We start from the raw sequence: 16,339 nt of genomic DNA, 5'->3' as shown, positions 1-16,339 counted from the left end.
GGCTTATGCAAAAAAGATTTTTAAGGATAAGGTTCAATCTGTCCAGAAGGTGTTTCTCTTATAGGCAATAGGAATCTATGAAAAGATTAAAAGCCAAGAAATCCATTTTGTATTCTTAAGAGATAGCTGTTTTTGGAAGATGGGCTGGAGAAAGATGTACCAGACAGTATCTAATGGGCCCTAAGATTCCTACTCCCTCAATTGTGTGTGTTGTAGAATAATCTGTTCTTGGGTGTGGGAGGAACCTGGGAATATGATGGGTTAGCCACTCCTTTGGTTATGATGGCAAGTCACTCCTGTGATCAAGTTGTATAGTATATAAGAGTCTATCTTGGCATACTGGGCCAGAGGAAGGATGAAAGTCAGTGAGATTATGCTCCTACTGACCTAAAAGAAAGCAACTCTTATGTTTCTGAAGGGGGCTTTGTGACAGGAACAGTAGGTGACTCTGGCACCAAGAGCAGCCCCCAGCTGAAGGCCAATAAGAAGCAGAGACCTCAGTCCTACAACTGCAAGATATTGAATTCTGCCAACAGCTCCATGATCTTGGTAAAGAACTCTGAGCTCCAGAAAGGAATGTAATCCAGTCAACATCTTGACTTCAGCCTTGCGAATCGATAATCCAGCCAGCCTGTACCTGGACTTCTGACCTCCAGAAACTGAGATAATAATAGTATTGTTTTGGAATTCCAAAATGTTGGTAATTTATTACATGTCAATAGAAAACTAATACAAAAGAAAACACCAGAGACAGAGAGATTAGTTGGGTTATCAGAATAGTCCAGACCAAAATGGGAAAGATCTATATTAATACTGAGTCTATTGGGATGGAGATGATAGGAGCATTGAAAAAAGATTTATTAAGAAAATAGACGAAATAACAATCACTCACTAAATGTTAACCTGGCATATCCCAGAGTGACCTGAAGGATTTTGAGTAAACCTTGATGGCTTTAACTAAATTGGGGAAAGTGGAGGTGAGAAAAGTTTTATTTGGAAATCAATGAGCTCAGTTTGGGATTATAATGGACAGTTTGGCAGTTTAGCGAAAATGGTCATAATTATTTCCCTATCCATACTTCTTTGCACTGAGACACTACCACCAAAAAGTGGAATCTATTCTATCCCTCTTCTCACACCTCGTGAATCTGGGCTGGCTTTGAGGCTTACATTGGCCAATACGAGGCAGAGGAAGTAATGATGGGCCACTTGGAAGTCTAGGCATCAAGAGGTCCTGAACAGTTCACTTCTTTCTCTTGGTCAATGGCTATCCCCATTTTACAGATAAAGAAATGGAGATTTCTGAGTTTTAAAAGTTGCTTGAGATCACTCAACACATAAATTGAAGGGCTAGGGTTCAAACCTGGTTTTCTAACGTGAAGCCTTTTGCACTTTTCACCCACTCCCACATCCCAGGTGAAGTTCTTTTCACGTGTACAACTGAGTTGGGTCCTCACCACTCTGTGAGGTATTATTCATCATTTTAAAACTTCCTATGTCTTATGAAGCTTTATGTTTGTCCTTTGGAACATGTTTTTATACAGATATATATCACCCTGTCTAAAATCCCACGGACACCCTCCACATGGCCCAAGAAATAGGGCAGGACCAGACAGGGTTATGCTTCCAAGTGAGTCACGCTAACCTATCTTGTCATTAGAGATGGCTCTGAGTCTTTATCTGCCCACAACCTCTAATTAATGATCATTTAACTGTACTGTCAACTCTGCTTAAATCTGAGTGATACCAGTCGTTTCTTCCTTGGGCCAGCCAATAGCAAATGGGGAAGGCATTCATGCATGCCATTGTCCGGATGGCTCTGGGCCTATAGCAGCCCAGTTTAATGGGCATTCAGAGCTCATTAGGGAGGAAACACATCGGGAGCGACCGCTCCGGTGCCACACGTTGCAACTAATAGCCCTGACGAACAGAATCGTTTCTGTTTCTGCTCACTTGTTGTGAAATCCTTTCAATGTCAACAAGTGGTCGTGTCGGCAGGAGCCCGCCATCCTGCCCAGCAGTTTTATCCGTTGCTCTCCTGAGCCAGACTTGTGTCCTCCTCCATTGTCCAGTCCCACAAAGGAGCCTGAGCAATCACAAAGCCTTCACAGCCATTCATCATCAGCTCACCGATTCCGCGGGCAAGGCTGCCCACCAAAGTGTGGGCCCGTCCGTGGGCCTGGCATGTGTGGGTCCAGAGGCAGGACACGAGGCCTGTGGCGCCCTGCCTTGGGGATCCAAACAGCACAGATGTATAAGGTTGGATTTCCCTACCCGAGAGACCACCAAAATGACAATGTAATTTACAGAATTGGGCTCAGAAGGTTCTAAGAGCATAAAAGGAAAATTGCAGGTGTGGCAAGACTGGGTTATTCTCTCATCTGGAAAAGAAAGTGAACTCTGATCAAGGGGGATATTGCACCAAATAGGTAGGTTTAGCTACACAAAGGATATATATCCTTTTATCCAGAAATAACTTGATCCATTTGCCCAGTACATAAAAATGAAAGTTGTCTATAAAATGTCATGCAAACTTTCTAACACATATTATTAGGTTTTTAGAAAGATAAGGTGATACTTTTGTTTGTGCAATGCTCTGATAACCAGGTGGTCATATTTGCCTGAAATACAAATGCTCTAAAAAAAAACAAATGATCCTCCAAATATAGCCTCTCATACACTGGAAACATGATTTTTTAAAACTTATCATTGAAGTGTAGTTGATTTACCATGTTATGTTAATTTCAGGTGTACAGCAAAGTGATATCTGTATCACTTTTTTCAGATTCTTTTTCATTATAGGTTGTTACAAGATATTGAATACAAGATACAGTAAGTCCTTGTTGTTTATTCTATATATAGTATTGTATACCTGTTAATCAAAAAGTCCTACTTTACTCCTCAAAAAATGCTTTCTATTTTAACTCAAAGAATAAAATTTCCTGTCCTTGGATGTAATTCTTTATTCTTTCAGAGCTGTCCCCCAAAAAAGTGTCTACTGTAATTAAGTCTATACTTGACAAAGTAGGCAACAGTCAAAGTGATAAAGATCCTCTCAGCTCACTGACTAAGCTCCAGGGCTGGCCACTGTATGCCTTCTGTGTCCAGTTTCTGTATATGGTTCTATATTTACTTATTCTCTAATCCAGACCCTATTAGATTTCTGAATTGTTAGCTTCTGTGTCTGAATCCCTTGCTAGACTGACAATTGCTAAAAAGCTGTTTCTAGTTCTTGCTCATTTTAGGTGACTTAGCACATGTCGAAGAGTAGATGCTCAATGATAATTTGTTCAAGTAGTCAACGTCACTGTCAACAAGTGTACGTATGCCTTTGCATTTTCAACCTAGAGGTACCACAAAAAGTGATCGGGCTGTTAAATATTTTGGAGCATTACTTCTATTTCACAGTGCAAGTCTGGGACTTTGGGATTCATAGTTAGGTAAGTATCACCTCCTGATCGAAATACTTGGAGTAAGAGGAGCAAGTTTTGGAATATCCATGTTCTGACACACAGTATGTCCCCAAACTTTTTGGTGCTTTCCTACGATGTGGTTCCTCTTTACAGTTATCTGTTGTTGTTTTCACCATCATCATAGTTTCCAATAATTGAGCCCATATTCTATGCCAGTCACAGACTAGTAGCTAGTCTTTGCTCATTCAAATCCTCCCAGCCGTTTTTATTAATTCCATGAATATGTAAGATAGCATGATGTTTTGCAGTCCTTCTGTGTGTTATTATAGCTGCAGCCCTTTGCAAAGGCTGTGTGTCCCTAAAATATTCTGAAATCCCTCTGTGGATATTCTGTTTCAGATACTGAAGACATATTAAAAGGGAAAGGACTCCTCTTTTCTAATGGGCCACTCTGGTTTTCTTTGTAGTGCTTTTCTCATTTGGCACTTTTGAAAGATCATTGAATCACAAGTGGGTTTTACTTCTGTGGGTGAAGACACATTATGCCAAGGTTAAGCATATGACCCTTGCTCCTTTTTAAGGTGAGTGATGACATATGTTAGTTTTGAAAAGAAGTGCCCAAATGGTGACTAAAAACTCAGACTTTGAAGTGCTTTTACACTTAATAAAATAAATAAGTAAATATATATATATATATATATATATATATATGAACTCATTGTGCTTTCCTTTTTAAATTTTTTTTTTTTTTGGTATCCATAGTAGATTAACTCTGACCTTTATAAGTGCAGTTTGGTTACTAATGCTTTATATAAATTATCCCACTGAATCCTTCTAAGGATCCTATGTAATAAATATTACCATCATCTCTATTTTGTGTACATGAAAAATTGAGGTTTAGGTAAGTTAACCAATCCGCCTAAGGTTAGGGAGTTAGAAGGTCATGGAACCAGGATTCCAGCCTTTTTCTAGTTTTTTTTTTTTTTTTTCTAATTTTAAATTTAAAAAGAATTTTTAATTACAAAACTTTTTAATTGAAATATAGTTACTTTAGAATGTTACATAAGTTACAGGTGTACAATACAGAGATTCACAAATTTTAAAGATTATTCTTCATTTATGATTATTATAAAATATTGTCTATATTCCCCATGTTAAAATATATATCCTTGCAGCTTATTTTATACCAAATAATTTGTAACTCTTAATCTCCCACCACTGTAGTGGCCTTTCCCCACTTTCCTCTCCCTACTGGTAACCACTAGTTTGTTCTTAGTACCTAGGTCTCCTTTTCCATTATATTCACCAGTTTGTTGTACTTTTTAGACTCCACATGTAAGTGATGTCCTACAGTATTTGTCTTTCTCTGTCTGACTTATCTCACAGCATAATGTAGGACTTGTGTCCTTGAGAAGAGTATATGTCTCCACTGATTCTCCATTAGGAAGCCATGGCTGAAGTTTAAACTTGTCTTGCATCTTTGGGCTGTCACAGATGGAAATGTCCTCAAGTCTCTTGCAGTGCCAGAACTCCATGTTCATGTGCTTATGTGCTCAGCTGTACCCAACTCTTTGCAAACCCATGGACTATAACCCACCAGGCTCCTCTGTCTTTGGGATTTTTGAGGCAAGAATACTGGAGTGGGTTGCCATTTCCTTCTCCAGGGGATCTTCCTGACCCAGAGATCAAACCCATGTCTCTTGCGTCTCCTACATTGCAAGTGGACATTTTACCCAATGAGCCATCAGAGAGAATCTAGTGCCAAGAGCTACATTAGCAATATTGGTCCAGTGTTCCCAGCAGGAAGTCACAGGAAGGCCTTTCTGCGTGTGACCTGCCATCTGTACTTCCAGCCATGTAAGAACAGCTTTTTGCCACCTGATCACCTCTATTTTAAAATACGGGGTTCATTTTGTTTCTGTCTTAACAATCCCCATAGCATGTCCCAGAGGAAGTAATATAGATTGTGATTAAGAGGAGTTTTTTTGTCCCATCTGCATGGGTAGGGAAGGAAGGGTTTTGCAGCACATTACTTCAGGGGACTTTAAAAAGGGTAATTTAATTGTTGAAATCAAATTTGGGGGCCCCTGTCACAAATCATTACCTTGTCTTCCCTCCATCTATCTCCTTGTTCTTCAAATTAATGCCACATACCACACACTGACCTCCATTAGCTTAATTTGGTTGAGACATTTTCCAGCCATATCATCAAGAAGAGAGAGAAAATTATGTTGGCCAGGGGACCATCTGTGGAGCACAAAATGTTCAAGAAGCAGGAATTTTTCTGCATTTTCTCATTTCTTGTTTTTGAAACTACTCTGTATACTGCTCAGGCGACTTACATATACTAACTCAGAGCATCTCTCAGATCACTGACTTGGATTGGTATGTAAGACTGGTTTTTCTCTTATCTAGGATGACATTCAAAATATTTTTATCCTCAAATCTTAACACATGAGCTACAAAAAAATGATGAAGGCTTTGGCTTAATAGATGTACATAGCTTTCTAGGGCTTTAGTCTCTCTAGCATTTCACAAGAAATGCTGCAAAATAAAGCCATCTCCAAACACACCTCAACACACGATTTTTTAATGTGAACATATTAACCAGTACTGATTCTCTCCTTCTGTAAACTAAGTGGTTTTTCTAACTTCCTTGTTCTATTGGTTATCATCAATATATTCTGAAATTAAGAAATATGATCTATAGGTTTAATGGTTACTATATAATTCAATTTATTGGCATTTTTGAAATATGTTCTAGGAATTATCACCAGAGTACAGGTAGAGTGATCATTTACCTACCAAAACTTCAATGTATTCAAAAATCCCTCCCTAGGAACTTCCTTGGAGGTCCAGGAGTTAAAACTTCACCTTCCAATGGGGGAAGTGCAAGTTCCATCTCTGGTTGGGGAGCTAGGATCCTACATGTCTCACGGCCAAAAACCCGAAACATAAACAGAAGCAATATTATAACAAATTCAATAAAGACTTTTAAAAATATATTAAAATAGAACTAAATTTAAATAAAAGGTAAAACTCCCTCCCTAAACTCCATATAGTCTTAGGGAGGAAGCCTGGTGAATGAAGCATATTGGGAAAGGGACAAGAAACTAGATGGTGACCCTGGTCCTTCCACAATCCGGGTGACTGTGCTCATGTCACTCAATCTTGAAGGTCTTAGCAGCCTCTTGTGTTGAAACAGGCCTTGGACAAAGGTCTGGATTTTCTGTCCATCTCCCACCAAGGACCCTCTAAATATCTTTTCCTCCAGTTCCTTATGTTTGGAAAGGCTTAGTCTAAGAAAGAACATTTATTAATGATTAACTTTTTGTTCATTAATGATTTATTTTCTATTAGAAGCATTCATAGTATTGCCAATCGACTGGTTCATAAACATGATACCACAAAGTTGCACTGATTTGAGGATTGTTGCTGAAATAAATAAATAATTTTTTGTGTGCAAAAGCCAAACATGATCAGACATTCTCAATTCATAGCACTCTCAGGGCCTCAAATTTTTTTTTTCATAATCCTCCAAGGCCAAAAACAATTATCTAGCCATTCTTTTTATTAAGAACTTAGACCCCAAAAATTTAGTGGGTGTTTAGGTCTATTTAGTAGCCATTTGAAGAAAAATACACCTAAACTTTTAAAATATTTTTTATTTCATTCTTATAAAACCACAGTTATAGGTGTAGGTGCCTGTTGAGCACAGGACCCCTTAGCAAATCTTGAAATCAGATCTGTAAACAGATTTTTAATAGATAATGATAAATTCTTTCTTGTTCCACATTGATTTTCACATGACACTCACTTGCATTTTTATTGTAGCACTTACAGAAAGCTCACTTTCACACATAGGATGTTATCAAAAGAAATGTTTAATGCACAGTTTAATGTTGAAATTGTGGACTGTCTTGAGCAAAAAATTTCCCTGATATCTGTACTTATGTTTTCCAGAAATATAGAAATTCCTTCAGGATTATCTGTGAGTTCACTGAGGGCCCCTCAGGCCCCTTCAGGCCCCTTCAGGCCCCCCTCACTCCTGTAGTCCTTAATATACAGTTGAGGAACCATAGAACTAGACAATTTCATCATAGCCAAATGCTTAATTTTCACTAGAATTTCTTAAAATTATGAAAAGAGCTCAGTGATGTCATTATGACTTTCAGAGACCCTCAAGTCAGGAACCAGTAGACCAGAGAGTCTAAGACTCTACAGAGCCCTTTTTTTTTGACTAGCAAACACTTTATTGTTTGACTCATACACATATTTTAAAACAAAATAAAGACCAAATTTATCAAACCAGAAGATTTATCATATTCCCTAAATTTGTATGCTGGATTATCTTTTTAAACTGAAGTATGGTTGTGTGGAGATAGAGCGACTGTGAGGAGATACTCCATGTCCAAGGGCAGAGAAGCCCCAGCGAGATGGTAGGTGCTGGAGCAGCGGCTGTGCAGTGCTGGAGCAACTTTGAGGAGATAGCCCATTTCCAAGGGCAAAGGAAAAGCCCCAGCAAGATGGTAGGAGGGGCGAAATTGCATTTATTTATTTATTTTTAAAGTTATTTATTTTTAATCATAGGCTAATTACTTTACTGGAGAAGGCAATGGCACCCCACTCCAGTACAGCTATATTCCCTGTGTTGTACAATATATCCTTGTAGCTTATCCTATACCCAATAGAAACAAAGAAATGCTCTGGTGGATTGTAGAATGTGAAAGAATGAAGTTAAGGAGACTCCAAGATGTGGTGCGTGAGGCAAAAATGAAATGCTACAATTTAAAATATTTTAAAACATTACTATCACTCAGTCCATAGAATAATAAAATTAACTTTGATGCTTGATCTTGAGCATTTCTATTTTTTTCACTTTTTGCACTCAATATTACTTAGCTCAGATGTTAAGCAACTTTACTAGGAAGTTACTTCAGAATACATTAACAATATTGAATCTATAGATTGCTTTGGGTAGTATACTCATTTTCACTAAATTGATTCTTCCAATCAATGAACATGGTATATTTCTCCATCTATTTGTGTCCTCTTTGATTTCTTTCATCAGTGTTTTATTTCTTTAGGTCTTTTGTTTCTTTAGATAGATATATTCCTCAAAATTGCATTTAGAATGACACTCAGAGGGATCAAAGAAACCTTATGTGCAGGAGGACCCAGAGACCCCACAGAGACTGAGACAGAACTGTGTTTGAGTGTCTCCTACTGAGGTATGGGTCAGCAGTGGACTGCTACAGGAGCGGGGCTCTGGGTGCAGCAGACCTGGGTTATGGCATAAGCCCTCTTTGAGGAGGTCGCCATTAACCCCACCATAGAGCCACCAGAACTTACACAAGACTGGGGATACAGACTCTTGGAGGGCACAAATAGAAACTTGTGTGCACCAGGGCCTGGGAGGAAGGAGCAGTGACCCCACAAGAGACTGACCCAGACTTGCCTGTGAGTGTCCAGGAGTCTCTGGCAGAGGCATGAGTTAGCAGTGGCCTGCTGCAGGGTTGGGGGTACTGAGTGTAGTGGTGCCTGCATGGACCTTTTGAAGGAGGTCGCCATTATCTTCATTACTTCCACCATAGTTTGGCCCCAGGTAAATAACAGAGAGGGAACACAGCCCCACCCATCAACAGAAAATTGGATTAAACATTTACTGAGCATGGCCCTGCCCATCAGAACAAGACCCAGTTTCCCCCTCCATCAGCGGGCAGAGAGAGTGAAAACCACAATCACAGAAAACTAACCAATCTAATCACATGGACCACAGCCTTCTCTAACTCAGTGAAACTATGAGCCATGCCATGTAGGGCTAACCATGACGGATGGGTCATGGTGGACAGTTCTGACAAAATGTGGTCCACTGGAGAAGGGACTGGCAAACCACTTCAGTATTCTTGCTTCAGAACCCCAAGAACAGTATGAAAAGGCAAAAAGATAAAACACTGAAAGATGAACTCCCCAAGTTGGTAGGTGACCAGTATGCTACTGGAGATCAGTGGAGAAATAACTCCAGAAAGAAAGAATGAAGAGATGGAGCCAAAGCAAAACCAACACTCAGTTGTGGATGTGACTGGTGATGGAAGAAAGGTCCGATGCTGTAAAGAGCAAAATTGCATAGGAACCTGGAATGTTAGGCCCATGAATCAAGGTAAATTGGAAGTGGTCAAACAGGAGATGGCATGTGTGAATATCAACATTTTAGGAATCAGTAAACTAAAATGGACTGGAATGGGTGAATTTAACTCAGATGACCATTGTATCTACTACTGTGGCCAAAATCCCTTAGAATAAATGGAATAGCCATCATAGTCAACAAGAGTTCGAAATGCAGTACTTGGATGCAGTCTCAAAAGCGACAGAATGATCTCTGTTTCCAAGGCAAACCATTCAATATCACAGTAATCCAAGTCTATGCTCCAACCAGTAATGCTGAAGCTGAAGTTGAATGGTTCTATGAAGACCTACAAGACCTTCTAGAACTAACATCCAAAAAAGATGTCCTTTTCATTATAGGGGACTGGAATGCAAAAGTAGGAAGTCAAGAAACACCTGGAGTAACCGGCAAATTTGGCCTTGGAGTACAGAATGAAGCAGGGCAAAGGCTAATAGAGTTTGGCCAAGAGAACACACTGGTCATAGCAAACACCCTCTTCCAACAACACAAGAGAACTCTACACATGGACATCACCAGATGGTCAACACCGAAATCAGATTGATTATATTCTTTGCAGCCAAAGATGGAGAAGCTCTATATAGTCAGCAAAAAACAAGACTGGGAGCTGACTGTGGCTCAGATCATAAACTCCTTATTGCCAAATTCAGACTTAAATTGAAGAAAGTAGGGAAAACCACTAAACCATTCAGGAATGAGCTAAATCAAATCCCTTATGATTATACAGTGGAAGTGAGAAATAGATCCAAGGGATTAAATCTAATAGACAGAGTCCCTAAGGAAATACAGATGGAGGTTCATGACGTTGTACAGGAAGTAGGGATCAAGACCATCCCCAAGAAAAAAAAAATGCAAAAAGCAAAAATGGTTGTCTGAGGAGGCCTTACAAATAGATGTGAAAAGAAGAAAAGTAAAAGGCAAAGGAGAAAGGGACACATATACCCATTTGAATGCAGAGTTTCAAAGAATAGCAAGGAGAGGTAAGAAAGCCTTCCTCAGTGATCAGTGTAAAGAAATAGAGGAAAACAATAGAATGGGAAAGACTAGAGATCTCTTCAAGAAAATTAGAGATACCAAGGGAGCATTTCACGCAAAGATGAGCACAATAAAGGACAGAAACAGTATGAACCTAACAGAAGCAGAAGATATTAAGAAGAGGTGGCAAAAATACAAATAAAAACTATAGAAAAAGGATCTTCATGACCCAGATAATCATGATGGTGTGATCATTCACCTAGAGCCAGACGTTCTGGAAATGCAAAGTCAAGTGGGCCTTAGGAAGCATCACTACCAACAAAGCTAGTGGAGATGACCAAATTCCAGTTAAACTATTTCACATACTAAAAGATGATGCTGTGAAAGTGCTACACTCAATATGCCAGCAAATTTGGAAAACTCAGCAGTGGCCACAGGACTGGAAAAGGTCAGTTTTCATTCCAATCCCAAAGAAAGGTAATGCCAAAGAATGCTGAAACTACTGCAAAATTGCACTCATCTCACATGCTAGCAAAGTAATGCTCAAAATCCTCCAAGCCAGGCTTCAGCAGTACATGAACCATGAACTTCCACATGTTCAAGCTGGGTTTCAAAAAGGCAAAGATCAAGCTGCCAACATCCATTAGATCATTGAAAAAGCAAGAGAATTCCAGAAAAACATCTACTTCTTGTTTATTGACTATGCCAAAGCCTTTGACTGTGTAGATCACAACAAACTGTGGAAAATTCTGAAAGAGATGGAAATACCAGACCACCTCAGCTCCCTCTTGAGAAATCTGTATACAGGTCAGGAAGCAACAGTTAGAACTGGATATAGAATAATAGACTGGTTCCAAATTGGGAAAGGCTGTATATTGTCATCCTATTTATTTAACTTATATGCAGAGTATATCATGAGAAATGCTGGGATGGATGAAGCACAAGCTGGAATCAAGATTGCCAGGAGAAATATCAATAACCTCAGGTATGCAGATGACACCACCCTTATGGCAGAAAGCGAAGAAGAACTAAAGAGCCTTTTAATGAAAGTGAAAAAGGAGAGTGAAAAAGTTGGCTTAAAGCTCAACATTCAGAAAATTAAGATCATGGCATCTGGTCCCATCACTTCATGGCAAATATATGGGGAATCAATGGAAACAGTGAGAGACATTATCTTTTGGGGCTCCAAAATGCTGCAGATGGTGACTGCAGCCATGAAATTAAAAGGCTTACTCCTTGGAAGGAAAGTTATGACCAACCTAGACAACATATTAAAAAACAGAGACTACTTTGCCAATAAGGTCCATCTAGTCAAAGCTATGGTTTTTCCAGTAGTCATGTATGGATGTGAGAATTGGACTATAAAGAAAGCTGAGTGCCAAAGAATTGATGCTTTTGAAATGTGGTGTTGGAGAAGACCCTTGAGAGTCCGTTGAACTGCAAGGAGATCCAACCAGTCCATCCTAAAGGAAATCAGTCATCAATATATTCATTGTAAGGACTGATGTTGAAGCTGAAACTCCAATACTTTGGTCACCTGATGCGAAGAACTGACTCATTGGAAAAGACCCTGGTGCTGGGAAAGATTGAAGGAAGTAGGAGAAGGGGACGACAGAGTATGAGATGGTTGGATGGCATCACCAACTCAGTGGACATGAATTTGAGTAAACTCTGGGAATTGGTGATGGTCAGGGAGGCCTGATGTGCTGCAGTCCATGGGGTCAAAAAGAGTCAGACACAACTGAGCAACTGAACTGAACTGATAGTTGCTGTACAATATTATATAAGTTATAGGTGTACAACACAATTTTAAAGGTTATACTCTATTTATAATTATTATAAGATATCAGCTATATTCCCTGTGTTGTACAATATATCCTTGTAGCTTATCCTATACCCAGTAGAAACAAAGAAATGCTCTAGTGGATTGTAGAATGTGAAAGAATGAAGTTAAGGAGACTCCAAGATTTGGTGCATGAAGCAAAAATGAAATGCTACAACTTAAAATATTTTAAAACATTACTATCACTCAGTCCATAAAATAATAAAATTAACTTTTATGCTTGATCTTGAGCATTTCTATTTTTTTTACTTTTTGCACTCAGTATTACTTAGCTCAGATGTTAAGCAATTTTACTAGGAAGTTACTTCAGAATACATTAACAACAGCCCAATCCAACAAGGTGCCTAACACAAACAACAAATATTTAATAAAATATTAATATCTTTTCTCTAAAAAATATGAGTCTTGAATTTTATGTAGCAGGCAAGGTTTAGGCTTTCCAGGTGACTCAGAGATGATTCATATTTTCTTCCTGCCCTCAAGAGGCATACAGTTTAGGAGGGTAAATAAGATTTACATATAGTCACCTGGTAGCTCAGGCAGTAAAGAGTTTGCCTACAGTGCAGGAGACCTGGGTTCTATCCCTCAATCAGGAAGGTCCCTGGAGAAGGAAATGATAACCCACTCCAGTATTCTTGCCAGGAGAATCCCATGGACAGAGGAGCCTGGTGGGCTATAGTCCATGGGCTCGCAAAGAGTCAGACACGACTGAAGCAACTTAGCATGAATGCACACACAAAATATGTAAAGATAAAAGAACCAGAAAAGAGGTGCAGATAAAGTGCTGTGGAAATCAGAGGAGGAAAAGGTGACTTCTAGCATTTGATATATAAGTAGAGTGTCAGAGAAAAGAACTTATGAATGAACTGAGTCTCTACTAGTTTGATGGAACTTAATCCTATAGACATAAAGTGGAAAGTGTGGTCTATGAATTAAAACAGAGCTAAGAATGGATGATTCCCTTTAAGGAGGTAAGACTGCTTTTGATACCTATATGGAGAAACCCTGAGTGGAGTTTGAATTGGTGTAATATGAAATAGAGAACCACTCGTGTTATTTCCACAGTGAGCTACCTGAAGGAACACAACATGGGAGACAGATGGGAGGGATGAGAAACCAATAAGAAATGGCATATGTAACAAGGTAATAAAGACCTCAGATAGGCTAATGGCAGGGAAAGTAGAGACAAGGTCACAGATCTAAGAGATTGTAGGGTTGGCTGTTTCTCCCACCATTGCCTTGACTAGGAGGAAGACCTTGAGCAGATCTTTCTCATGCTGTTGGAGGGATTTTCCTTTCACATTACCACGCCCTCTCAAATATGCAGAGAAGAGACCATTTTCCAACTCAAGAGATGGGTGGGAAGGGAGAGGTTTACAAAGTCAATGACAGGAGGTTGCCACACGTGGTAAGTTGGTAAGTCATGATAAGTCATTTAGAAGTTGGATGTCCTAAGTCATTTCTACTGATTACTCTACCTAGGTGAGTACCAAATGCCATCATGAAGGACCATTAATAGAGCTACTCGGCATGACCATGTGTATTGCTCACTGTTGTGAAGTATCCACAATGGGCACAGGCTCAGCTCCCCATGATTTATGGGTATGACTAAGAATGATATCCTTGAGGATGGAGGCTGTGTAAGCCTTAAAAGCAATCGGTCTTGGTCTCCTTGTCCTGGAATCCACAAACTTCGCTCCTTATTCACGCTTCCTCTGGTCCTCCCATTTTTGCCTTCAACTCAAGATATCCTTACCTTCTGGGTGTAGATAGGGGAGCTGAAACTGATCACAAGTTTCTCCAGTTGCAGTATTTATACACAGAGTTCTTTCGGAGGTTTGATTTTTGAACCCAGAGACCCAAGGTTATTTTCTTCTGTCATAACCTTTACTGCTTTGTTAATGGTGATCATTGTAAGACAAAATGTGTGTGTAAAAGCATGGAGTGTTGAAGGAGGCAGCAGGGGGAGAGGGAGGGGGAACACACTGTCTAATTTATCCAAATACTGTTCTGCTGTGAGACACTGTTGAACTTGAATCTCTAGGCCTTGGTGACTCATTAGATGAAGAGGATGCTAAAGAAATGGGAGCAGGTTTAACAACAGTGGACTCAGATGTGGTCAAGCTGAGTTGGAGACACTGGAGATGTCCTTGGGGAAATAAGGAACCAAGTGTTGGGAGTGAATGACTGCAGGAGTCTCTGTTCAATGTTGAAAGCTAGGATTGTCTTTTTTTTAGAAGCGATTACTAGGAATCATTGGGAAAAAATGAATTGCTAAGAAGAAAAATGTGGAAAGAAAAGAGAAGTAGGAAGGAGACCCAGGATACTGAATTACCAAAGTGTCAGGCTGAATGGTCCTGGATAGAAGGGCAAGAGTTATTCATGCTATAGCAAGGTCAAGGGGCTTAAGGACTGCGAAAAGGAGTTCAGGACTCAGACACTCTGATGATAATCTTGGCTGAATAGTTATCAATTATTTCAATATTGAGTTATCCCATGATACAACCTTTTTTTCTCTCTGTTTTTTAATTTTTTAAAAATATATTATATTTTTTTATTTCTCCTTATAATGCAACCTTTTTTAACCTTGGCAATAAAAGCTTGAGAATTAGTTTCACTGACTACATGATGGTGAATCAGTACTGGCTGGATGGGGGCAGGATAGATTGGCTGGTGGGTGGAGGGGAAGTAAGAGAATACATTGCATTGAAGTCATTCAGTAAATAGCATTCTGAGGAAGAATGTCTCAGATGAATCGTGAATTGCTGCAAAAGATGTATTTTTTTGTTGTTACAGTAATAGAAGCAGCATGTGTGGGTGCTCAGTCGCTCAGTCATGTCTGGCTCTTTGGGACCCCATGGACTGTAGCCGACCAGGGTTTTCTGTCAGTGGAATTTTCCAGGCAAGAGTATTGGAGTGAGTTGCCATGCCCTCCTCCAGGGCCTCTTCCTGATGTAGGGATTGAACCTGCATCTCTTGCATCTCCTGCATTGACAGGCAGACTCTTTACCAACTCAAGGTAATTAAGATTTCCCTTAACTTAGATCTAGTTGTGAATTTTTTCATGTGATAATATCAAAGGGACCTGAAGCCCAAGATGCTGTCAGTTTGGATAGAGTCACAAAATCCCAAATTTGAATCCTGTTTTTCTTCCTGTGAAGTAACAAAATGGTGTGTAAAATGAATTTAAGATTCTTTCTATTATTAACTTCCTGGATCTTAGAAATACCTCCAAGGGCACTTTCTACCGAAAAGTAGTTGATGAAAACATCCTTGTTCTTCCTGCTCTGTTCTCCAGTGTCTGAGACTTGTGTCTGACAGGGAACAGAAAGCTTCTCAGTACACTGACTATTGTAGGAAAGAGGATTCTTTGTGGTTCCCCTTAAGAAATGCTAGGGATCAGAGAAAGCTATTCTCTAACAACAAACCACAATAATTGCTTTTGTTTGTACTTTGACTCTTCTTCCCATGTCCTCTGATCAGTTACCATCAGAGCATCTGTTACAATGCTATTGACGATGTCCAGTCTCTCAGTGCCCCCTTACACTGATATTCTCTTGTATTATGGAATATGACAGACCACTAGATGAAATACAGTCATCCCTCCACTCCTCAGGTTCAACCAAGGCTAGGAAATATTTTTAAAATTCCCAAAAGTTCCCAGAAGCAAAACTTGAATTGGCAAAGAACTATTTACATAGTATTTACATTGTATTAGGTATTGTAAATAATCTAGAGATGATTTAAAGTATATGAAAAGATGTACATAGGTTATATGCAAATGTGCTAAATCTTTTAGTCCTGTGCAACTCTTTGTGACCCCATGAACTGTAGCCCTCCAGGCTTCTCTGTCCTGGGATTTTCCAAGCAAGAACACTGGAGTGAGTAGCCATTTCCTTCTCCATATATGCAAATACTATGCCA

Source organism: Bos indicus, chromosome 5, assembly GCF_029378745.1.
Source record: "Bos indicus isolate NIAB-ARS_2022 breed Sahiwal x Tharparkar chromosome 5, NIAB-ARS_B.indTharparkar_mat_pri_1.0, whole genome shotgun sequence".
NCBI lineage: Eukaryota > Metazoa > Chordata > Mammalia > Artiodactyla > Bovidae > Bos > Bos indicus.
Note: the sequence above shows the minus strand (reverse complement) of the source record.